The 25,803-nt window shown below is 35.4% G+C and overlaps 1 pseudogene; it reads left to right on the top strand.

The window, feature by feature from the left end:
- Positions 1-25,803, top strand: part of LOC149236208 (cinnamoyl-CoA reductase 1-like) — a 142,559-nt pseudogene that overhangs the window by 17,280 nt on the left and 99,476 nt on the right.

The raw sequence follows: 25,803 nt of genomic DNA, 5'->3' as shown, positions 1-25,803 counted from the left end.
ATATATATATATATAAATATATATATATATATATATATATATATATATATATATATATATATATATATATATATATATATATAATAGCTTATATTATTTAATAAACAAACATATAAACATCTTACAATAGATTTGTTTACGAGATTCATCAAAATGATTTACCCTTTTCCTTAACTTCATAATCCTTCTTTAAGGTTTTTCCATTAAAACATGTATATTAGAAATCAGTCATTTAATAAAATTCACACTAATGGGTGACTGAATTCTCTTCTTACGAATAATGAAATGACAGTAATTGCTCCTTATAGTTGTATTTCCTAAGATGCTATCGCTCAATGGGATTACAAAGCCCCTCTTACTATTTAAGGGAGTGAATGATTTCTTGCCAGAAAGAGAATGAGTATTAGTTCCTAAGTTTTTTCTGAGATGTTCTAGCAAGCAATGATCACACATCTCTCCTACTATTTGATCCCACATATCTCCTACTATTTGAGGGAATGAGAGACTTTTGATTGACCCAAGTAATGTAGCCTTGGAAAAACATTACCTTTCTTCAAGAAGGCCCCTGTCACAATAAGTCTAATTGATGATAGAAGGAAAATGATGAACCGCTAGTTGGAAGAGAAAGATATGATACAATATTCATGGAGATTCATTTCAAAACTAACAGTTCAAGTACACTTCTAAATGAGTGATGGGAGAAGAGGTCAAACGAAAAGGTTGAATTAGACTACTTCTTTATTGATAGTTTTATTTATTAGTACAAACATTTTTATTTACTTGTATAACCATATTTACTAATGTAGTTGATATACGTTGATAGGTCTATATGGTTATTGATAGTTTTATTTATTAGTACAACCATATTTACCAATGTAGTTGATATAGGATGATAGGTATTATGAAGCACATGTACAATCATATCAATAAATGTGGTGGAAAGGTTGAATGAAGCTTCCTTCTTATTGATAGTTTTATTTATCACCCACTACAGGTATAGGGTCTGCTTGAATTGAGTGATCCCGCCTCTAGTGTTGCTAGGGTCTCTGAAAAGGTTCCTCTAGTCCTCCATTTCTGTGTCCATCTTGCTTTCTTGTTTCACTTCATCTTCCCATTCCTATAGAATTTGTGATACCTTCATTTGTGCCTTTATGGTATGCCTTTGTCGCCTCACTGGTAAGTATTTCCATAGTTTTCCTACCTCTACATTCGTTAGATGTGCCCGGGTCCGTGTCGCTTCTAGTTGCTTGGGCTCATTTGCCCTTGCCATGACTTTTTGCAGGAAGAGCCATGGTTGCATTTTCCTAGTCCTATTCATTGCAACAATTTGTTAAATGGAGATGGTTTCATAACATTATTTAATAGTATTCTTACACTTAGGTGGTAGTATTACAACTTGCCAACCTACGTTGTTCCTCCCCTTCCCCATCAATTTCTGATTCGGGACCTTCATGGTTGTAAGTCAATTTCCCAGATGGGCCCGACCCATTACCATCTCATTGGTACCCCATCGCCACAAACACCTCCTCTCAGCCTCAAGTAACTTAGCTTCCACTCCCCAATTACAAGTTGGTGGGCACTGCCACATGCCCTTGTTCTACCAACCATGGTATATATACCCTTTCCCCTCTTCCTAGGACATAATCAGAGAGCCCAACCTAGTCATCCCCTCATCCTTGAGCCCCATGACACTGCCATTTCCTATCTTCCTATTATATCCAGCTCCGTTCCCTTTCCAGAATTCTCGCCCACCATTCTCAGACTTTCCCCTTCTGTCGGGGTTTCTACCTATCTCCCAGCAACTAGACACACATCTATAGCAGGGGCCTTCTCCAAGACTATGGGTGGATTGGAAAACTATACCCGTAAGCCTGTCTCTCTACCTATACCCTCAGGACCCCTACAAGCTACCCCACTCGGCCCTATGTCCAGAATTCCCAGGGTTCCCATGCGGGACAAAATAATTTCAAAAACAAGGGAAATGGATACAAAGCCAAGCGGATGTAAGAGGTAGATGCAAGACCAAGAAAATATCATCAGCCTCCACCCCTAATTACTCCAACACTACTCAATTTCACAGTTTTCAACCATAATACTCCCCCTCTCCCTCAAGCGAAAACCAGAACAGGTCAACATTGCGAGGGTTGAGCGATACCGGTGTACATATCCATGAACTCCTATAGGCAAGCGATGTGCTCGGTGCTATGGATGGAATCACAAAACCCATCCTTTGCACCAACCTCCTCGTCAACAATCGATTTGAACTACAACACCTTATAGTCTCCCTTCACTACTGTTAAGGCCTTCACCAACATAACTCTTTTTGCAACCTTTCCTACCTTCCTTGAATTCCATCATGAAAAGGGCCACCGCACCCATCTCCTTGAGCATGTTGGGGGAAGCAGTACTGTACCTAGAGGTACCATCAATTAAACCTTTATTTTACTTCCCAACCACTGGCTCGCACACCGATCGGGGTCCTGGCCACTAGAAGGGCCGTATTGGATGATTTTCCTCTGATCGTGTACCGGGATTTCAGCCTGAGTCCGATATGTGTCATCTTAGGGCTGAACTGGCCAAAGTTTTTCCACCGAGTCATTTTGATGGTTACAACCCCAATTGGCTAAGAAGTGTACCCATTTGTTGTATTGAGGCTTCTGTGATCCATATCAAGTTTATGAGAGATTTTTCGGCGTAAATCACATGATATTTCATTTTTCGACACGTTTCGAACCAGCCAGTGTGGTTCATTGTCAGGACAAGTTGAATGAACAGATCATGCTTTGCATGTTAAAAAGATAGAGCAGAACCTCCAACGACTATATTCAGGTAACAACTATATTGACAACGGCTAGATTTGACCAGTTAGTTAGGATAGGATAATAACCATTATTTAATTAGATAAGTTACTCTGGTTAGTTATAAAATGGACCCTATTTAATTATAAAAATGTATTAAAAAATCATAAAATTATAACATAAATTAATTTAATTTAATAGTTAGTTAACAAAGTTATTTTATCTAAAATTTAGGGTAACTAAAAGTTAGTTTTAAAAGTTATTAAATATATAAATAATAGAGCAATATATAAATAGCTAGCTTTATTCTTATTAAAATATAAGTGAAAGGGTTGTTTCATACCCTTATTTATAAATAAATATTAAAATAAATCAATTATAAACTAGATAAAATTTAAAATAATAATTATTATTATATAAGAGTGAAATAAATATAGAGTAATTTAAGGGTATGATAATAGAATAATTTCAATTATAATAATGATATTATAAATATATATTAAAATAAATAAATTATAAAATAAATAATATAAATTAATGGTAAGTGATCCAAGTTATTAAATCTAAAAAATTAGAGTCATTAGTTATAAAAGTTATAAATAGGAATATTTAGTTATATTTATTGAAAAGGGATTGTTTTAAATACTTATAAACATATTCAAAATAAATTAATTCTAATTTAATAGCTACAAAAGTTAATACATAAATATTAAAGTAATTTAGGGGAAGAAAGGATATTTTAATAATATATATATATATATATATAAATATATTATATATAATATATATATATATATATATATATATATATATATATATATATATATATATTAAATTAATGCTTAATATAAGGGTTAAAATTATCATAGATTAATTTCCAGAATATTTTCTTTATTAGCATAAAAAACGCCAACTAAATCAATAAAAAAGAACAAAGGCCAAAAGAAACAATAAACCAAGGTAAATTTTAAAAAACAACAACAAAAAACTAAACGAAGGGAGGGAAGACAAGAAGACAACGACTAGGAGGAGAGGGCTGGGACTCAACAACTACTATTCTTCCAGCCATCCTCTCTATTGAGATTGTTCGACCTTTTTTCAATCTCAAGCGCTTCTCTAAATTTTTGGTGATGGAATTGGGACACACTAGCAATAACACTAGCCTTTTCAATACAAACATGATGATTGGTTTTCTCAAGTGTACCCATTTATTCCCTTCTCTCCTAACGTGATTAAGAATGATGTATTCAAACTTGTGAATCAGCTCTTTGATTTCTTAGATTAGTCTGGTTGTTCTCCGAATGTGGTTGAGCTTATCCCATTTGGGTCCATGGTTCAACTTTGTCAGCATGTTGATGATCAGACTTAAGTATCCCTCAACCACTAAGTTTTGGTATCCCATGCAGACAACTATTTGGAGGCCTTACTTGGTTGTAGCAAATTCTGCTTCATTATTACTGGTGAGTCCACAAGAATCAACATATATTATTTGAGTATTGGCATGGGAACCTTGGAAGGATCCACCTAGGCCATCTGGTCCAGGTTTACCTTTTGAGGCCCCATCGAAACTTAGTTTTATAAATCCTCCCCCCAAAGGCAGTGAAATGATCTAGAGATGTCATTCCTACCCTACATTTTTCCCGGGAAGTGGTAGCTACCATTTTTTGAGATAAGTTAAGTTTTTGCAGAATACGAGCCTCCTCGAGGGTACTTGCCAATCCTCTTGGTGCCATTTCTCTTATAATATCCTTTCGTTGATGTTCTAAATTATTCCTTCCCATACTTTTTCTTGAGTTGAGGATTGGTTCTTGAAGATTCGATGATTCTATTCCTTCCAGATGGCCCATAGGTTTATCCCTAAGGCAAGTCCCCAAGCTCTATTTATCACCAAGGTGGAGAAGTTGTGGCTTATTCAAAGGATATTTGTTTCCATGATACTCTGGTGATCCCAATCCATTCTTCCAAAAAATCCTTGCACTTGCCTCCATTTCTTTTTAGCGAACTGGCACATGTTAAGCATATGTTCCTGATCTTCACTATGTTGTTGGAAAATCTAGAGAAAGGAAGGTCCATGAAATCCCCTCTTCTATAGCTGATCCCATGTTAGGATACATCCTTTACTAACCAGCCATAAGAAATGTGTTACCTTTGTCTACCATTGTCCTTTCCATATTTGTTTCCATATTATATTCTGTCCTTCCTAGGCTCGCCCTGTTTGGAGGTCGTATGATTATTTTATGGTAAAGGTCCCTTTTGTGGTGTGACCCCACCTCAGAATATCCAAATCATTTAGGACAATTAGTTTTCTCCATCCTAGTTCTTTATCTAACTTAGTCCACTACTTGGCCTTTCGAGCCTGATGCCAATATTCTTTCTTTTCTCATCGTCTCCAATCCCCCATCCCTTGTTATTCTTTCCAGAATTGCTCTACCTGGTGGATGTTCCTGCCTTTGGTATATATATCTATATATATATAAATATATAATATATATATATATATATATATATATATATATATATATAATATATATAATATATATAATATATATATATATATATATATATATATATATATATATATCTATATATATATATATATATATATATATATATATATATATATATAGATATATCGATATATATATAGATATATATGTCCCTAACATATTGCCTTTCAATTAGTCGTTATCTTTTTTTGAGGAGTCGTGCCAGAATCTTGATGTTTTCTCATTGCGAATTTCCCAGAAAGCATGTTGGTTAATGAGGTTCTTGTTTTGGGTTCCTAGGTTCCACACCGACAATCCTTTAGGAGGGTCCCTATATCAGAAAATATCGGTGGTTATTTCCGGCATGTTATATTTTATTTTCTATATTTGTTTCCAAATATCTCTCCCTCGACCTATCCATATCCACCATAAATTTTCTCCTGTAACTTGGTTCATAGTGTAGGGGTCTCTGAGGCCTATCCCCCCTTCAATTTTATTTTTCATTGGGCCCGACCAAGATGCCAAGGCCCATTTCCTGACTTGTTGCAGACCACCCAAATTTTTTTTTTTTTAAAATGTCAACCATTTTGGGGCAAGCCCCTCATGGGTCGACAATGCCAGATAGTTGATAAATGGGCATAGACTGAAGCACTACTTTGAGGAGGATTATCCTACCTGCTATGTTAAGGAATCTGAAAGCCCAACTGCTAAGATTTCCCTGAAGCTTTTGAAAAATCAATTTCTAGCAAGGGGTCTCCAAATATTTTTTAGATAGGGACATTCCTAAATATTTAGAAAGGAGGGTCCCAATGCCAAACCCGAGGATCCTGGCAATGTAGGTCCAAAAATTCCCCTCGATGTTAAAAATAAAATACATGATTTTTCATTATTTATCCTTGTCCTTGAGGCCTCCATGAAGGTGAGAAGGAATAATTTTATTCGATGCACTTCTCGTAGGGATACTTGATAAAAGAGCATGATGTCATCCACAAATTGCTGCTGGGTAATGGTCAGGTCATTGCACCACATCCTCAAGCCCCTAAGCCTAGATTCCATGACCCCATTTTTGATAAAACGACTTAGCCCTTCTATTATGAGAATAAAGAGAAAATGAGATATAGGGTCTCCCTATCCTAAGCCACAAGTTGGGTGAAGGTGGGGGTGGGAGACCCATTCAACAAGATAGAGATAACAGAGGAGGATATCATGGCTTGTATCCAATTTATCCATATTTGATCGAAGCCAAAGGCTTTGAGAATTCCATTTAGATAGGTCCAACTTAGCCAATCGTAGGCCTTAGAGAGGTCCAACTTAATCACCATCCCTAGAAGCTTTCTTGTCTTTAGTGAATGCACTATTTCCTATGAGGATACAAACCCATCGAGGATTTGTCTTCTAAAAATATAGTTTGCTTTGGGGATATGAGGTTGGGAAATAAAGGTTTAAGGTGCTTTACAACGAGTGTAGCAATAATTTTATAAATGACATTACATAATGCAATGTGTCGAAACGCTTGCAAATGTTCAGATTTTGAAGTTTTGGGAATAAGAGCAATGAAAGTAACATTCAAACTGGGACATACCTTTTGGTTATGATGAGATTCCTCCACTACCTTGAGAATTTCCTATCCCATGAAGCACCAATTTGCTTGGAAAAATTCCGCTGTGAACCCATTGGGGCCAAGGGGCTTATTTTTTGTATTCCTTTGACAACCTCTTACACCTGTTCCAATGTGGCAGCTTGCATATGGGATAAATTCTGGTCACATGATATCCTATGAGGGATATTGTTCGTAATTCTTTGAGTGGATTCCACTCTGTTCTCCGACGGTTCTGTGAGGATATCTTTGAAGTGGTTAACAAGTAGCTCTTCCATTTCCTCATGTTGAACCTTGCGATTCCCAACCATGTCTTTCAAAGAGTATATTCTATTATGCTTCTTGTGTTGGGACATAGTTTTATTGAAGAAAAGAGTATTTCGTTCGCTTGCTCATAACCAATTTACCCTTGATTTCTATTTGCATAGAATTTCCTCTTACTTTCTTCTTTCCTCTACTTGGTTTATTAACAATCCTTCTTCCTTCATAAGATCCTTAGTTCTCCCTTCTTGAATAATTTTTTGTTGCAACTCCCCCATTCCCTTGTTCATCTCGTGTTGGGCATTCATAATATGTCCAAATTATTCCTTGTTCCATTTGCTTATTTTTTTTCTTTAGTTCCTTCAATTTTAGTTGGAAGGTATGCACGAAATTCGACCCCTTCTCTTCACTCTTTCCCCACCATTCCTCAATTGTTTTTATAATATCGGGGTCTCTTAACCAGAATTCCTCAAATCCAAAAGGGTCGTTCTTAGGTTGCACTTTCAATTCTATCTCACAGTGGTTAGAGCCCATGTATGGGCAGATCGAGTTTCCATGAATATGTCTATGCTTATGGCTTGTTATGAGATCAGGTATCTATCTAGGTGAAAGGAAATTTGATGACTTCCTCCCCTCCTATTATTCCATGTGTGGACTCCATTAATCGTTGGTAGATCGAGCACTAAGTGGAGTTCTGCACAGAGGTCTCCAAAGGCTTCCATATCAGTTTCTATTCTTCTCATTCCTCCCTTCTTCTCACCTAGAGAGGCAATCATGTTGAAATCTACACCAACAACCCATAGGTCATCTAGGTATAGGATCCTCATTTTTTCTAGTTTCTGGAGGAATGTTCCTCTTTCTCCTAGGATATGTGGTCCATAGGCCCCTGTAAGCAATACCCATTCGTTTGGATCCAATATGTCTAAACTTGCTTGAGAGTATTCCTGGTAGGCCGATTCATTCATCAAACATTATCTCTTCAAGGTTCCATAGCATCACTAACCCTCCCATGTTGCCATATGTGTCTTGAGCCATTACTTGGTACTAGGGTTTGAAATTTTCTAGAATTTCCTTCAAATTCCTTTCAGGGATCTTAGTTTCCTATATTATCATGATGTTTGGCTTGTATTTATTCAAAATCCCTTTAAGGTACCTTTTTTTTCATTTGTTGTTGAGGCCTATTATATTCTAGGATGTAATGATCATTTCAACAATCTGGGGGGTTGTTGGAATACCTCTGATAGTGGTACTACCCTTCCAGAATTTACTAGTAGCTCCCCAACCATCTGGATGGACTAATTCAAGGTTATTCTTCAATGCTTCTTCTCGCCTTTTCCTTGGGGTCCTGGTCCTTTCCCTTTGCTGGCTTGGGAGCCTAGGTGTTCTGGTTGAACTATGATAGTTGTACCTTGTTTTCCTTTGTATTGTTGGAAGGTTTCCTTATATAGTTGCTTCTGGTCTTCTAGAATGAAACATTCATCGAAGTGCCTCCATTTTTGTAGTAAGCGCTTCATCACCTGTTCATCGACACTGAGGTCTTCCTTTGGGTTATCAATCTGCGTTTGATTATGCTCTATCATTTTCATGGGGTTTTCCTTTCCTTGAGTTTCTATTGCCTCTTTTATTTTGGGCTTGTTTCCTTCTGAGGATTTTTTTTGAGTATTTTCAAATTCCATTGTAATGTCGGGGATTTCCTCTCCCACTTCCTCCTCTTGTAAGACTACGATCTGGTTCTTGTTTCAGTGTTCTTTTTCATTTTGACGCATTCTATGGTTTCCAATAGGCCTTTGATTCCTTTTATGTCGATGAACCTCCTGGAATCCTTCCCCATCTTCTCTTGTTGTTGGTTCCCCTTCTACAAGATTATTATAGTATTATATATATAGTTATTATATTATTATTATATTGTATATTAATATAATATCATTATTATATAATATTCTATTAATATATCAATAGTTATTTTTCAAACTGTAATATAATTAATATACAGTAATAATGATATATGATTATTATTAATAAGTATATTAATAATACTTATTTGTCTCTGAGATAAAGATTTATATATATTTATTAATACATTAATATAATTAGACATTTATATACAAAGTTAAATATATAGAGTTAAAGTAATTAATAATATTACAAACCCGAGTGATTAATCAACCCAAGGAAATAATATTGCAAACCCAAAGGATTCATATTATAAACTCTAAATATTAACAAACTCAAAAGAAGAATACTAAAAACCCAAGGAATTAATAAACCTTGAACCCTACCATAAATCCAAGATTACTAATCCATTAACACAATATTATATACCATAATATAGACTACTAATTGATTTAATGTCATAATGTGGCATTGAATTAATTGTAATGTAATGTGTCATTGTGACAATGATTGTCACACTATGTGCCATATTGCAACGATGTTTGTCGCACTTCAACACTGGATAGATTTATGTACCATTGAAACTTCACAATATTAAATGCTAATATTAAAAGACATAACATAAAACCTAAAATTGTAAAACCCCGCATTATAAACCTTAAGATTAATTTTATAATCCCTCAGATTAATATTTAAACCCTAGAATAAATATTGTAAATTGTAGGGTTAATATTATAAATGCTAATATTAATAATATAAACCCTTGCATTAGTATTATAAACCTTAAAATTACAAACCTTCGATAACCTTCTAGAAAAAATGTTATAGAAAAAATTCCAACATGACCTGTTTAAAGATACATTTAGTAAGTCCAATTTTTCTAATCATATTTCTTAAAATTTTGCTACCCAATATCTCAAAATTGGACTAGAGGACCAACAATATTTCTCCTGACTACGGCCTAAGTTTCAATTTTCGGAACCTCCTAGAAGAAACGTTATAGAAAAAATGACAACATTACATGTTTAAAGAATAATTTAGGAATCTTATCTTCCTTAATTAGTTTTGTTACAAAATTTAGTACATCTATAAAAAACTATATCCAGATAGTATAACAGCTACAACCATGATAATGTTTTTGAAGGCTAAATGCATGTATATACAAAACCGTTGAAAAGATAAATTAAATAATCATGCATGTCATTGAATCATCTATGCCAAAAATATCATTGACATAAAAATAAATATTTATCTATTGTAGCCAAAAACATATAGAAAATTGATGTAGCATGAACCATCTTCCACCCCACCATAGGCTTGATTCTGTTGTAGTTTTTCTAATAGTTTTTTAACTTCATGCCAAATATTCATGCCTTAAGGAGATATTAACTCAGGGGTATTTTACACACTGATATTTAGACCATATTTTATGACAAGAATTGAAGGCCAATCTTCTTCACACACATACATGAAAACTCAGTGATCATCCTTTCTGTATTTAACCAAGCTCACATTCACAAAAATACCATGGAGCTCTTCACAATACAATAGAGTCCTTCTACGATCTCTATAGTCCCCCAATCCTCCACTTTTAATTTCTTGATGTGTCACACATAATTAGGACCATTCCCAATCCTCAAAGCCATATATTCCAAATAAAATACATTACAAAACATTTATTTCCTATCACATAAGTTGTTACATAGAACTCATAACTAGTCATAAGGTGTAAACTTCTTTTGGTTTTTCCTTCAATCCATATGCTAATTCCAATTTTTTAAGAGATAGAGGGAGATGTATGGGAGAGTAATAAAAGAGATAAAAACTAGAAGATTAAGAACCAAGAAGAATAACCCCTTGATTACTTCTCCCTCTTATCTTTATAATCACACTCTAACCCTCCATCTTCCAAACCTTTCAAATTATTGGGAATACTAGAAATCACTTCAAAGGGAAATGTCCATCCAACATATGTTTTTCCTCTTATGTCAACATTACCCCTCCCTAAGGCATCATAGTCTGTTGATTGCCCCCCATCATTAGCTCTAGCAATTTTGTTAATGAAAATAAACATTACATCATATAATAGAGTTTAACATTATATAATTAATACTATAACCCCAAAAGTGTATGTTATTAAGTAAGTTACAAAATTGAGGATAATGAAAGTGTTGTCATAATCGTCTTCCCCTTCAGAATCACCATTTTCAGTGTTCTACTATCTATTGAACCATCGTATGTAGAAGAATGGATATGCGATTTTCATATAAGCAACATTTTCCATGTCCTAAGTTTCCACTTCGAGCAATATAATTAATTTTTCATGGTCTAGTGACCTTCAGACCTCTTAGCATTCCAACACATTTCTACATGGTTGTATGTTACTTCATAATGCTTGCATAGGGAACAAGTTCAACAAATTTTTTTCTTGGAAGCACTCATTGCATTCATGATTTCAATGAGTATGTACATCAATCTTTAAAAACCAATTCATTCAAGTCTCCCTTTCCTTGTAGTCACATACCTTCCAAGTTCATGCATCCCTTTCTCTACCTCCCCAATACTTTGGGTGATCCATTCCTTCGCAATGATTCCTCACATAGGAAGAGGCTTGGGACTTATAAATCTTCATCCTTTATTATGATTTGGTGGTATCTAGACCTTAAATAGATTTTCGAGAACATGCTAGCTCCTTGCACTTGTTCAAATAAGTCATCAATGCGAGGTAGCGGTATTTGATCTTGATGGTCATCTTATTTAGCTGATGATAGTCAATGCATAATCGTAAGGTTCTATCCTCTTTGTGTACAAATATCACTAGGGCTCCCCAAGGAGACACACTTGGGCATATGCACCCTTTATCTAACAGATCCCGCAGCTTCATTTTAAGTTTAGTCAACTCCATAACACTCATACGATAAGGGGCTTTTGAAACAGGGGCTGCTCCAGGCACTAGCTCAATGATAAAATCAATGTCTCGCCTTGGCGGTATTCCTAGAATATATTCAGGGAATATGTCTAAGAAATCCTAGATTATAGGGATATTCTCCAAAGATTTTTATCATTGTTGTACCCTACCTGGACAACATAAATCTCACACCCTTTTCTTATACATTTTCCGAGATGATTAGCAATAATAGGGCGCAACTTGATATTTTCCTTAATTCCCTAAATTTCCTTCCGCTATTCTCAGTCAGTAAGATAACTTATGGACTTTTCTTTGAAATCTACCAGGGACCAACAACCTTCAAACAGTCCATCCCTATTAATACATCATATGAGCCTAGGGGAAGAATATTCAGATTGACCTAGATAGGCTGTCCTGAAACTATTATAGGGAAATTTTCCATTTTAGCTGACACCTTTCTTTTGGCTCTAGTAGCTAGTTGAACTAGGCACGATTGCTTATATTTACTACTTTGTAGTTGACAACTTTCTACCACTTTAGGACTAATGTAACTCAGGCTAGTGCCTGGATCAAATAAAACAGAAACATATTGATCAACAATCATACCTTTGCATTCGATCATGGTGGGTTGATATTCTCCCTGATGATCGTCCGAGGAAGCATTAATCCTGGGCATGCTCCTTGCAATATCCCCTATTGTAGAGGCTTCTTGCATGTTAGAAACTTGCTCAATCCGAGCTTTGTGCGGGCAATTTTTGTAATGATGCTCTTCTCTGCATCCCCAACATTGTAGTGGCAGTTTTGATGGTTGTTCAGTAAGAGTTCTGCTAATTCCTTCAGGTTGTCTATTCTCAGTGAAGTTTTGAGTTCTCGGTGGGTTTCTTGCAAACTTTCTAAAAGTCCTTTGTTGATTGTTTCTGCCATGTATGGTTTTCTGATGTCTGTTTGGTGGAAAGTTCCTCATTTATCTGCTTCATCTACTAATAACATATGTGAGCCTTCTGGAATACATCGTCCATGGTTCTGGGATAGTCGAATTGTAGTTTTTCTTTCATGAAGTTGGGAAAACTTCTAATAAACCACTAGATCATAGCTTTTTATTCTTGCATATATGGGACGTATCGCAACAGGGAAGTAAAGCATGCTACATATTCATCCATGGTTAGGGTTCCCAATGTTAACTCATGGAACTCTTTTGCCTTTTCCTCATAATATCGTTCTATTAAATATTTACCATTAAAGTGTTTTTGGAATTCTCACCATGTTACTTGTTCTTCGTCAATCTTTCTTACGGTTTTAACTTCTTCCCACCAGAGGGTGGATTTTCCTCATAATTGGTAAACTTCCAGCTTTGCTTTAAGTTTTTCAGTATATTCATAAATCTGGAAGTATTTACCTATGTCTATTAGCCAAGCTTTCATTGCTTCTTCTGACTTTCCTTTGAATAGTGAGGATCTGATTTTTTTGAGCTCACCTTGTAATTCTATCTTTGGCCATTTTGGATTTCTTTGTTCAAAAACGTTATCTGAACGCCCTTCATCTTCTTCTTTGTGACCTTCTGCATATTCTGCATGATATTCCTCATTATGAGCAGTTGGGGTCTTTTCTCTATTTTCTGTACTAGGGTCTGCTCCTCTCTAATTTTTCCAATCTAAAAAACTTTTAAGAATCTTCTCCTTCTCCTGTCTTAATCGTTTGTTGCCTGTTCTAAGGTTCATCATCTTTTCTTGAAGCTTCTATACTGTCTCGAGTAAGGAAGAGTTACCCTATCTTGATTCTTCTCCCAATTGCACCCATAGTTTTGGGTTGGCATCTACATAAGGCACCTCCGGCTGGCTCGATAATCTCGAGCTCCTATGCATTTTATCCTTGATGCTAATTCACCTTCTTTGTTCATCATCAACCAAAAATTAGTTTATTTTATTTCATATATATATATATATATATATATATATATATATATATATATATATCATAACTTAATTGACTGTTAGAATAACTCAGAGGTCTCAATATGCAAGCTTGGTCTCTGATACCATTTGTAACATCCTATCTATGTATAAAAACAAATTATTTCTTTTATCTATTATGCATTAATCATTATAATAATAATATCTTATTTTTTCCCTTGTTTCGTGACATTGTGGACTCATATGGTTGCTGCATTAATAAACTTTGATTGCTTTTATGATTTGGGGTTAGAATTTGAGCTGCAGGATTGGTATGAGATGACCACGTTGGCAGCCTACGTGGTACATTCCATAGCTCCCAGTATCATTTTTACGTGCCTTCATTGATCTTGGGTATGTTGCCTTCCATTAGTTTTGAAGAGTCCTGAGGTGCCCTCCTATCTAGTTCATGCATGCCTATCCTTGCCACCTTTGATGGTGTTAATGACCCTATCTACCTTACCTTGGAGGAGTCCCGATACTACAATTGTTGCATGTATGTCATTTGATCAGTGACGATTAATGGTTTTGATTGCTCAATCTTGGATGGAGGGTTTATTGATTCTTTTGGCAAAATGAATAGTTCATTTCATTATTCTCTGTCTCGGTGCTCCACTCTGTTATGGCAACCCTGTGAAAATTTTCAGGCATTTTGCCTTTGAGGCTCCAGGTGCCATCTTCGTCCCACTTCCACTCACATTATGTTGTCAGGTCTTTTCTTCTGCTAATGATAGGTTGTGACAGTTCTGGAGTTTATTGGACGGGTTATTAGCATTTTGGAACAACAGTGGAGAGTCCAACTTGGGCCTTAGCAGTCTTGAAGAAAGTAATACGGCCCGAAATTCCAAGGTAACCACTGTTCAATTGATGATAATGTCTTTTGACTCCTTTTGTGTTTATTATCCATTCCTTCGTCAGTAGAAACAGTCTGATTCTATATAGGTCTAGTCATATCTTCAATGGTACATTTCACTGTTTGTCATTGCTGCTGAGTTATTACAGAGGTGGCCTCTTGCATAGTTCTTGTTGGATAGGTAATGTCTCTAGATGAGGTTCGAAACGCTCGTTTGATTTGTGCACTGTCAAGGACAACTCCCTTTGCTAATATTTGCTCCTTCCTAGGATTTCTAGGTGTCTTGGAAACCTCGTTTATGTGCCTTGGTTCAATGAACAACTTTCTGTGATAGAGGGTTTCATGAGTTGTAATAGTTGATATTGTGGTTGTGGCCAGGATGCACTATTAATTATGAATTGTGGTAATATTTTAGGTTTTTGTTTATTTATTCTTATATGAGACAGCCCAGGGTTGTGTTGAAGCCCTGAAAATCAGGTCTACAATAAGGGGGATACCCACCCGGTCCGGACCTTGGTTAGCAGCTCCTTTTCCGTTTGGTATAGTGGGTCCGACTAGGGATATGGGACAAGTTTCCCAATTTATGTGTGTGTGTGCGCGATGGACTGATATTTCTTTTTCTAACAGTTTCTAAATGGAATACTTCTACTCTAATTCTAATCTAATGATAAGGAAATCTTATTCTAATAAGAAGAAATATCTAAGTCTACACTAACCCGAGGTGTAACCTTTCTTTTATGCGATCTAAAATGATTTCAAATAAAAATCGGTAATAAAGATCATTCAACTATTATGAGAAAAGAATTCAATAAGGATGAACCACTTCGTATAAAAGTTAGATGAAACAGTTGTGAGAAACATATCGCATAGTAAGCTACTCATACATCAAGCATAAATAAATAGTTATCACCGTACAAAATGCCAAACAATAACTTAGGCATTCATACATCAATATATAAATAATAGAACATGAAAATCACTTTAACACAAGGCAGAAATAGTTAAGAGATAGAAATACCATTTATAACTAGTCCTACTCACGAGCTTCAAGCAATAATGATTTATCTCTACTTGATCTAACATCCACTAAGAGTACAAAAGTGCAACATCAGTAGTAGATATCAAATGCAAACATCAATAAATCCTATTCCATCCATTCATCAAAACCTCCTCAGAGGGTACAAAAGAGCATGTTCTGGGGATAAGTTTTTAATAATTTTTAGGACTCTTCTCTAAATGCATTAGAAGGGTTTAAATACTACTACTAACATCGCAAAGTTGATTTCTCGTGACATCGCATTATCGCATTGTCGTTGTATCACGAAATCGCAATATCGCAATATCGCAGATCGCAAGAACGTAATATATGGCAATCTTTGTTATTTTGTTTTCTGCGAAATGTGATTTGCGATCGGTGTCTTCGCATATCGGCAAATTAAAGTGTTTCAATGTAAATTGTGCTTGATGTATACGATTCGATATTTGTTTATTATCACATATCGTGATATCGCAATGTTGGAATTTGGTTTGTAAGGTGGTACCCTTTCATCTTTTTGTGATGCGATATTTTCTAAGGAAAGATTTTGTATTACCTTATCATAAAACTTAGATTTTTAGATTTTTCAAGGAGGGCTTCCTCAGCTTATGATGGTAAGCTTATTCGAAAAAGAAATTTAACCACTACTTTGAATTTTTAAATTCTTAACTAAGGGTCCCCACTTATTTAGTTTTAGGAATAACACTAAATAAGAAGGGGGGTTGTTGCTGGCCACAACAATTGGCGATTCACTTGGAAGAACCAGTTATCTCTGCTGCTTTTTTTGAATTTTTAAAACTTCCAAAACAGAAAATTTTCCAGAAAATTAAACATTACTATAGAAAGACTAAGTACATTATGCTTTTGCCTATCAATGATATTTTGTTTCTTCTTTTTCCCAACTTTGATTATTTACTTCCTCAATCCAGTCCTTATATCTACATCAGTCATTACTTGGTTTATAAAGATAAAAACAAAGTCTCCTCTGTAAATCAGTTTGAAATATGCTCATTTGTTATAGGTAGAGCCTCTGCTGCCAGCAAGCATTTATAGCTTCGACAGGGTTACCTATTATCCAACAATGATCCTGTATCCTACTTAGAGAAATTTACAACTTTTCAAAGAAAAATCCATTTCCACACTTTTTCTTTAATTTTCTTTTTATTCTTAAAGAGAAATGTCTTGGTTTGGTAGCCAATTCATGACATAGTCATTCACTGATTTATAACTTTGCTGAACAAGTTGGCTCATGATGAGACCCCTTACCTTTTGATTTTAACAATCTTGAGTCATTTCCCTGTTGTGGTATGCAGTATTTGGCAAGTTCAGCAAGCTATAACATCTATGATCATGATAAGTTAGCTCGTCATGAGACCTCTTATTCTTTAAGTTAAAGTGTATATTTGGTTTATTCTCTGAATATTGTAGTTTCCTAGGTGGGGAGGAAGTCATTGTTTCCTTAAGACAACTCTGGACGACAATGATAGAGTTTTTTGGAAAGAGCCTTTCTACAGAGAATCTTCATTTTGTTATTGATACCTTTCATTTGACTGAAATAAAACAATTTCTAACTAAAGGTGTTTTTTGTCAAAGTTTATATAGTTGAAACTAGTATCATTTCTAGGCATATAGTCTTTAACTGTATCTTTCAATAGTAATGATTAATTTTTCAGAAAGAATTCTATTTATACAAGCGAAAAAACAAAATATAGAAGAGAATTTGTGTCTTTTTTGTGAATCTCAAATGTAACCATTTACAACCGATTTTATTATGGAAAGAAAAACAACTACTCTACAAGAATAGAAGAATGATCTTCTATGGAAAATATTTCTTAAGAATCTGACCATTAACAGGTAAAGAATCTCTTTTCCCTGTTAAATCTTGTAACATGAAGGTAGATGGACCTATGACTTCTATGATCTGAAAAGGACCAAGCCACATTCTTTGAAATTTTGTATGTTTTCCTTTTTTCTCATGAGCCTTGTCCCATTTTAAAACTAGATCTCCCATCTGAAAATCTTTTTTGGATATCATATTGGAATCAAAAGAGGCTTTCACCAATGCTTGATGATGAGCATGAGTAATATTAGCCCGTTCTCATTGTTCTTCTAACTTAATTAATTCCAGCTGCCTTAGTTGTAGGGAAGAAGTTGGTGCTTCATCAATATATTGAACCAAGGCTAAAGAGGGAATTGCCAAATGTGTTGAAAGAACCACTTCTTTTCCATAAACTAGATTAAAGGGAGAAGTGCCGATGGAGGCTTTCTGCATTATTCGATCTGCCCATAAAGCATATATTAAAGAATTATGCCAATTTTTATGATTTTTGTCAATGGTTTGCTTAATGATTCTAATTAAGTTCGTATTTGTAGATTCAGCTAACCCATTCCGTTGTGGGTAATAATTGGTAGAGTATTTAAGCTTGAAACCCCTTTTGAGTGCAAATTCAGTCTTTGCATTACCGGAAAAATATGATGCATTATCAAACATTAAAGCAGAAGGCAATCCAAACCTGGTGATTATGAACTGATCTATGAATTTGATGATATTTTCAGCATTATCCGTCTTGAGTGGAACTGCTTCTACCCATTTATTAAAGTAATATGTTGCTGTAAGGATGTATCTATGCTGTTTAGAAGAGTGAGGAACGATCTCACCTATTATGTCCAATCCGCACTGGTCGAAAGGTTGTTCAATGGTAACTGGTTGCAGTGGCAAGGATGGTTTCTTTTGTCTCCCAGCAGCGGTTTGACAGACTTGACATTTCCTCACGTAGTTATGTGCGTCTTTGAATAATGTGGGCCAGTAATAGCCCGCGCATAAAATTTTGAGAGCAGTTTCATCTACAGCATAGTGTCCGCTTGCTGGCCCATCGTGGAGTTCCTACAAGACTTTTTCAGCTTCAGCTTTCTCAAGACATCTAATTAGAACATAATCATAATTTATTCTAAAAATAACGTCATTCACGAGTTGATATTGTTTGGCTTTTAACCTCAGGGATCTTTTCTTGGTATGATCAACATTTGGAGGAGCATATCCATTCTTTAGATAATAAATAATATCAGCGTATAATGACTCAACATCGTTTAGGCTTACCTCATACACTTGTACCTTTGCAGATGGATTTTTGGACATTAGCGATGCTCCTGCCATCATTTTGCAAAAGCCTTGACCTTTTACAATACTTGCTGGTTTGATTTCTACGTCATAATCCTGTAAGGCAGTAAACCAATTGGCCCTTTTCTCACCCACATTCTTCTGTACTAGAAGATTTCTTACCGCCGGAAATGATACTATGATTTTGGTATGTGTTTTGAGTAAAAAAGGTTTGAAATATTTAATTGCTTTAAAAACAACATAAGCTTATTTTTCCACATCTGAATAATTCAATTCAGCTCCTTGTAAATTGCAACTGAAAAAAGAAATTGGGGCTTCCACCTTTTCTTGATTTGCTTGAGTGAGTATCGTAGCATATGACTTATCTGAGCCGAATGTATACAAAATAAAAGGATCAGAAAAATTTGGAGTTGCTAAAGATGGAGCATTGATAATTACTTGTTTGATCAGATTGAATGCCTCATGTTCATCTTGGCCCCATTTAAAGTTTGTGTTCCTTTTAATCATGGCTTGTAAAGGAGATACGATTCTTGAAAAATCTGGAACAAATCTCTTTACAAAGTTAATCTGGCGAAGGAAAGATTGCCTGGCTTTCTTGTTATGAGGTAGGGGTACTGCGGAAATTACCTTGATTCTGTCAGGATCAATGTGAATTCCAGATTTTGACACTATGAATCCTAGAAGTTTTCCTTCACTTAATGCGAAAAAGGATTTTTTCGGGTTAAGTGAAATCCCATACCTTAAACAACGTTGGAAGATTTGTTTTAAATCTCTGAGATGGTTGTTTTGTTTCTTGGAATAAACAGTTATATCATCCAAATAGATTACCATTGATTTATTAACTAACCCCTTGAATGTGATGTCCATGGCTCTTTGAAATGTGGCACCCGCGTTTATCAATCCAAATGACATCTTTTGATATGTGTATGTGCCCCATTTAGTTCTGAATGTAGTTTTTAATTGATCATTGGGATGTACCAACACTTGATTGTATCCTGAGAATCCATCCAAGAATGACATTTATTTTGAGCCCGCAACTACCTGCAGTATTTGGTCCATGGGAGGTAAAGGAAAATTATCCTTTTGGCAGGCCTTGTTAAGGTTTCAAAAGTCAATGCAGATTCTAATATCTCCGTTTTTCTTTCTAATAGGTACCATACTGGAAACCCATTTAGAATTTCTAACGGGAAATATTATTTTGGCTTTCAATAACTGATTGAGTTCAGTTTTGATCTGATTTTCTAAATCTCGATGGATCTTTCTCAACTTTTGTTGGACATGTTTTTCATTATTGATCATTGGGATAGTATGTTGGATGATGGAGGTGTCATATGTTTTGAGTTCATCGTAATTCCAAGCAAAGACACTTTTGTATTGTTTCAAGAGATGGATATACGCTAATTTTTCTTTAGGGGCTAGGCCAAGGCCTAGGTTGATATTTTGCGGTTTAGCATCAGTTTCTAGATTTACTAATTCATAATTCAAAGTTGAACTTTGGAGTTTTGAATTGGTAGATCTTTTGAATCGATCTTTCAAATCATAAAGGTCTTCTAATTTGACTACTGATTTAGGTATAGCATTGTTAGTACTATCCTGTTGCAATTGTTGGTCATGTTGGTCTTCATCAATTATTTGATTGGTGTAGGATCCTTCAGATGTGAGAAAACTCACGATATCAGGATCATCATTGAAAATCCTCCAATTGGTAATGTTATCAGGAATAGATGGTCTAAAAATTAACTCAATTGAAAATCGTTCAGGGCTAAAATCTTCTGAAGGAATGAGCTTGGAAGCTACATTGGCTAAGAGGTTTGCGCTAGCATTCTAGAGTCTGGGAATTGATGAAATATTAAATGCTATAAAATGTTCAGTCAGATCTTGAACTAAAGATTGGTAATGCTTTAAATGACCTGATAAACAGTGTATAGTATTACGTACCTGTCTGATTACAATTTCAGAATCTCTGAAAACTTGCAGGTATTTGACGTCTAATCCGATTGCTTTATATAACCCTTGGACTAGAGCTTCGTATTCTGCGACATTGTTGCTGCACTCAAATTCGAGTCTGCAAGTTAGCATGGTTTTATCTCCCTTTGGGCTTACTAATACGCATCCTGCTCCTGCTCCTTCATTAGACTTAGAACCATAAAAAACTAATTTCCAAAACAAAGATTTATTTACAGGACTATCTATAAAATTAATGCATTTAGAACTATTTGTTTGAGAACAATTTTCTACTTGAGATAAAACAAAATTTTCTAAGCAAGGTGAAGTATGAGCATTAAATTTTCCTAGGAAAGAATCTACTGAATAGTTACCAATGATGTTATAATTATATGCTACTGGTTCATTTTCTCCCTCGAGTTCCTTTATTATGTATTTTTGATGTTTTTTGCACTCAACTTTTATTTCGTTTTGTTTACCATTATAAGGCAGCCACATGTGGGACCAAGCGGTTGCAAAGTATCCGTGAAGTTTTTTTGACCAATCTCTGCTAAGAATTAAGCCATAAAATTCAGGAATATCAACAACTAAAATCTCAATAACTTGACATACCTTTGGGTTTGATGACAGTCTTATGGTAACCTGATTTAACTCGCCAATCACTTCGACTTGCGATTGATCTAGCTGAACTATGCGTACAACGGATTTCTGTTGTTGAAAGTCCAATTTTGCACAAATTGATCTTGGTAAAATATTTGATGAAGCTCCAGACTCCACTAAGCAATTATGCACATTTTTATTGAAAATTTCATAAGTAAGGAGAAATGGAGGAGTATGCGATCTCGATCTTCCTCTAATTAATGCGATATCGTTTGGATCAACTTTGAGAGATTACAGTGGCTGGTAAAGGTGCAACTGGTACATCATGTAATTCTTTCAAAACTACCTTTTGCTGGTGTCTTAACTTGCTCAATTAAAAAAGAGTAATATTGGCCCTAGTCTTTTTCATGTCTTCTATGATATTATACTCCATTTCATCCGAGACAATTAGCATTTTAGATGGAGTTGATGTGTCTGTTTGGACAGGGCTGGTTTGAGTCGCTTTAGGTGATATTTTCTTGGTTGCGACTTTATCCTTAGTCATTGAGCTTGCGCTCTTTGGCTTAGGTGTAGGTTGAGGAGGATCAAGTTGATTTCTGTTGCGAGTACTAACCGGGAATGCCTCTTGATCCTATTCATCTGGGAGGATGAAATCCCACATACCTTGTAACTCTACAACTTCTTCTTCATCGATATTTTCTTCAGTAGCGTTTTCCTCTTCTTCTTCTTCTATTTCAACATTTGAAATAGCATTAGGGGGTTTGGAATTGGTTGAAGGATTTCTTTTAAAAGGCTTGTATGGCTTTTTAGAAGAAGTTTTTACCACTTGTTTCTTAATGTCAACCATTTTGTTAGACATGGTCTTCAAAACTTTTTGTAATCCTTTTAAATCGAATGGATCTTTCGATTGTTTTTTTTTGGGATCTTCTTTGAAAGACACCTTCTTAGATTTTCGTTCCTCTATCGCGTTTTTCTTTTCTAGGGCTATAATAATTTTCTATACTGCTATTGCTTCTTTCATATTTTCAACTAAAGTTTTTTTGTTAGCCCTATCAACAAAGATTGCTAAGTTTGATGGTAAAGCAGTAATGTACCATTCACTTTGCACTTCTTCACTAGGCTAAGAAGCAGTAGGAACTTTGTTTAAGATTTTATTTAAATGTAAATTGAAATCTTTGGTAGGTTCTCTTGACTCGGCCCTAAGGTTAGACAAGTCATTGATCAGTGTTGCTGTAGACCTGTCATCACCAAACTTGGTTAGGAACTGTTCTTGAAAGATGTTCCAACTAGTAATAGATCCAGATGGTAATGAGAAATACCATGATCCAGCTATTCCTTGCAGAGGATAAGGAAAAAGTCGAACAATAGCATCTTCATTAACAACTCCATTGAGATTTAAGGATAGCATAAAGTTATTTATATGTTCTTCTGCTAGCATGCCTGCGTTAGGATTAAACTTAGGCAGCCATTTTTCAGGATGGGCCGGTAACTGACTCAAAGGTGCAGACATTAAGACTGCCCCGGGTTATTCCATGGAGATTGGTCCATTGCTAAACTACTAATAGAGGAAAGTGTAGAAGATGATCCCTGTGGTTGAGAAGATGAGGATATTACGACTCCAGATGATTGAGAGGGAGTTGTGGAAGTTCCAGTAGGCTGATGGACAATGATGTGAAGTGGAGGAGTGGATGGCTGACTTCGCGGTGAAGAGGTTGAGATGGATGACGATGATGAAAGAGTCTCGCTATCAAAACCTTTAGGAGACTTCCTTGCTCTCTTCCTAGTAGGTAGAGGTAATTCGGTTGGCTGAACACCAAAATTGTCGCTTTTTAACCTGGTAAGAGGATGAGTAGGGTTATATTGCGAAGTCATGCTGCCTTGAGATTTATCAGATTTTTGAGGAGATATAGAAAATCGCTAAAGTTTGTGAATCAAAGATTCAACTTCAGAAGGTTCAATAGTCGATTGTTCTGAAATGTCAGGGTTTGTAGTAGCGGCTGTTGCTGCAACGACTTCTGACTCTAGATTTAAAGATTCTAAATGCAATTCAGAAGTCGGGGGAGATGGTGAGGGCAATTTACTCTTAGAATGGTATTTAGATTTAGATTTACTTGCCATTCACAGTTTGAGACCTCCTTCTAGTGCCAAATATGTTGACGCCCTGAAAATCGGGTCTACAACAAGGGGGATACCCACCCGGTCCGGACCTTGGTTAGCAGCTCCTTTTCCGTTTGGTATAGTGGGTCCGACTAGGGATATGGGACCAGTTTCCCAATTTATGTGTGTGTGTGTGATGGACTGATATTTCTTTTTCTAACAGCTTCTAAATGGAATAATTCTACTCTAATTCTAATCTAATAATAAGGAAATTGTATTCTAATAAGCAGAAATATCTAAGTATACACTAACCCAGGGTGTAACCTTTCTTTTATGCGATCTAAAATGATTTCAAATAAGAACTGGTAATAAGGATCATTCAACTGTTATGAGAAAATAATTCAATAAGGATGAACCACTTTGTATAAAAAGTTAGACGAAACAATTGTGAGAAACATATCGCATAGTAAGCTACTCATACATCAAGCATAAATAAATAGCTATCACCGTACAAAAGTGACAAATGATAACTTAGGCATTCATACATCAATATATAAATAACTGAACATGAAAATCACTTTAACACAAGGAAGAAATAGTTAAGAGATAGAAATACCATTTATAACTAGTCTTACTCATGAGCTTCAAGTGATAATGATTTATCTTTTCTTGATCTAACATCCAGTAAGAGTACAAAAGTGCAACATCAGTAGCAGATATCAAATGCAAACATCAATAAATCTTATTCCATTCATTCATCAAAACCTCCTCAGAGGGTACAGAAGTGCATGTTCTGGGGATAATTTTTTGATAAATTTTAGGACCCTTCTCTAAATGCATGAGAAGGGTTTAAATATTACTAGCTAAATCTAAAAATAAATTATTACAAAAATGTAGGATGCAATTTAAATGACCGTCCTTATTTCAGGAAAATAAAACAAGATTAAAACTAAAATTGAATGTAAAATTAAAACTACTTATGTATCTGCTCCTTAAAATCACATGCATGCAGCATCTGTTTGAGAAGAGTCAGCTGGCCGACTTTTGATTTTAGCTGAGCTGAGAAAACATAATCGACAAGAGCTGGTGCCATCTTTTCGGCCGAATTGATGATACACTTAAGAGTCATCCACTGGCTATGTGGCTTTACCAAGTATGCCCAGTAATAATCCCAGTTCAACTTGGTTAACCCTTGGATTGCTTATGCCTTTTCTTGGGCCTTCTGCTTCCAATCTGTTTCTATCGTTGCTTTCTTACAATTTTTTGGGGCTTGCAGACCTAACTGACCAATTAGAAGCTTTCCTTTTCGAGATTTTTTTCTCAGCGATGCGCGATTAGCGCATCGGAAACTGCCTTCGTTTCTTGATCTGGGTTTCCTTGATGTGTTTTTCACCTTTTGCGTTTTTTTCTTCTAGCGGATATAAAGTTCAAATTTTGTGAAAATAATGATTCCATAAGCTTTTGATCGTGAGTTTTAAACTGTCTATTTCTAATATCAATGTTTTCTAGTATCCATTTGAACATGTCCGTGTATGGGAGAAATTTAGGTCTTGCTACTATCCGGTGTAAGAATGAGCAAGCTAGCTTTGTGATGGATGCCTCAGAAGAACTATTTGAGCTCGCAGTATTGGCAACTTCTATTACTCTGGGATTCTCCTCTTCAAGCAAATTATACATGCCTTCCCATGTAGCAATTCCTGCGTCTTTGTTACAGGCCATGTCTGTATAGAAAGGTGCCATTTCTTTTTCTTCAGAGCTCGACGCTTTGCTTTTCTTTCCCATTTTAACCTGCGTATTGCTTTGTATCATTCTCTTTTCTCCGTTCCTGCAATTCACAAGTGAAGTGAAAATAATGACAAGGAAGGGTGATGGGAATGTTTTAAATGCTGAAGATGCATAAAGTATACCACCTTACGTGAGATGATTTTTTGATAAGCACAAAACCATATTCCATTAATAACTGGCAACTAATTCATTTATTAGCATTAAAGCACATAACCAGGTGTCAGTTTATGGAAAATACTTTTTTGAATAACGAGCCCTAAAGATCTACGGTGAAGAAATTTTGTGATTTGCTTCGCAATATCGCAGATCGTAACATCACGAAATGATAACGTCGTAGAATTGTAACATCGCATTATCACATTGTCATTGTATCGCAAAATCGCAATATCGCAATATTGCAGATCACAAGAACATGATATATGGAAATCTTTGTTATTCTGTTTTCTGTGAAATGTGATTTGCGATCGGCGTCCGTATA

The sequence above is a fragment of the Pinus tabuliformis genome, chromosome 8 (genome assembly GCF_031772625.1).
Source record: "Pinus tabuliformis cultivar Carrire ecotype Pingquan chromosome 8, CPIR1, whole genome shotgun sequence".
In the NCBI taxonomy this organism is placed as follows: Eukaryota; Viridiplantae; Streptophyta; class Pinopsida; order Pinales; family Pinaceae; genus Pinus; species Pinus tabuliformis.
This window is presented reverse-complemented; position numbering and strand designations above follow the sequence as displayed.